Here is a 1,444-nt window from a genome sequence, read left to right as displayed (position 1 = left end):
GCAGTCTAGGGGGAACTTCTGCAACATTGTTGGGAATCCTTGAGCCTGACTTGCCATCCAAGGAGCCCCGAGGAGTAGGCCTGCCATACTGAGCTCTTGGCTGGGAGCAGAGGACAACAGCTGGGGCCCTTGGTCAGTTACATCCCTGGAGCTGGAGGTTGTCAAGAGACAGTGTTCTTTGGGTCACCACTGCTAACTCAAAGATGTTAAACACATTAAGAGATGGACAACTTCCCTCATGATAAATGGGTATCAAGATAACACAATAACAAACCTTCTCTTTCATCATTTATACAGGTGAAAAGAAGTAAAACTATTGGACAATACTCTCCATTGACAGAGATTGGGGAAACAGCACTCTCACCGCCCACTTATAAAAATGTACACTGGTATAACCTTCCCAGAGGCCATGCCCTTCTCTCTAAAAACCACAAATGCATGTGGCCCAGCAATTCTGTCTTTCTAATGCATCCCATAGATACACTAATACACGCACAGGCACAGAGTGGTATGTCCCAAGATATTTACTTAAGCAAAAACTATAATAGTGATAGATTGGAGACAAATGCCCATCAGTAAGGAACCAATTATATAAACTATGTCTAGCTATAAAATGAAATATGTGCCTTTAAAATAATGAGGCATGTAATGATGAGGCACACTACATAAGATAATAAGTTTAAGTTAAAAAAGATGCAAAATAATGGTAAAATATGCTAACATTTGTGTTTCAAAAAAGAAACAGTACTATATACACACAGCACTTGTATATCTGGAAGGTCAAGTGAGGTATGATTGACAGTGTCTGCCCCAGGGGCACACCCAGTGAGGGAATATTAGGAGGCAGGAAGGAGAGGAGACTTAACTTTTCACTCTTTCTTTTAGTATTCTCCAAATGTTTTATTATGTGGGTATATGACTAATAAGAATTAACAACTAAGCTTTGCACAGTGGCAGTATCATAGCCAGTGAGGTTTATCAGAGGTGCAATTATTGCTAATTGAAAAAATTAACAATTAAAAAAATAAATAATAGGTTAAAAAAGCACCTTTCCCTTTGTCACCTACAGCCACGATTTATCAAATTCATTTCTTATCATCCTATTATATGGGCATATGATATGTCTTCAGCTGGCATTAGTACATATTATTAAATTGAAAAAGAGGAGAACTGAAATGTTATTGCAGCTACACTGGAATCTTGTGCTAGGACAATTTTTGCTATTTTGGGAAAATTTGCCTTTTACGAGAATCTGCCCTATAATGAACAGTGCTGTAACAATCTAGAGAGAAACCCAATACAGTATTATAATTAAGTTTTGGGACATGGTTTTAAGCTTTCATTTATCGCTTTGTAAAATATATTTTTGAAAACAAAACCAAACCCCAGTTTCTCTAGGTGACATATTAGTATAAAGAATACAATGTGACAAACTTCTACCATT

At 37.3% G+C, this 1,444-nt stretch overlaps 1 pseudogene; it reads left to right on the top strand.

Annotated features, from left to right (window-relative positions):
• Positions 1 to 939: 939 nt before the first annotated feature.
• LOC114513674 lies at positions 940 to 1,111 on the top strand (annotated as a pseudogene).
• Positions 1,112 to 1,444: the final 333 nt, after the last annotated feature.

This window comes from Phyllostomus discolor, chromosome 3 (assembly GCF_004126475.2).
Source record: "Phyllostomus discolor isolate MPI-MPIP mPhyDis1 chromosome 3, mPhyDis1.pri.v3, whole genome shotgun sequence".
In the NCBI taxonomy this organism is placed as follows: domain Eukaryota; kingdom Metazoa; phylum Chordata; class Mammalia; order Chiroptera; family Phyllostomidae; genus Phyllostomus; species Phyllostomus discolor.
Note: the sequence above shows the minus strand (reverse complement) of the source record. Positions and strands in the feature narration are given on the sequence as shown.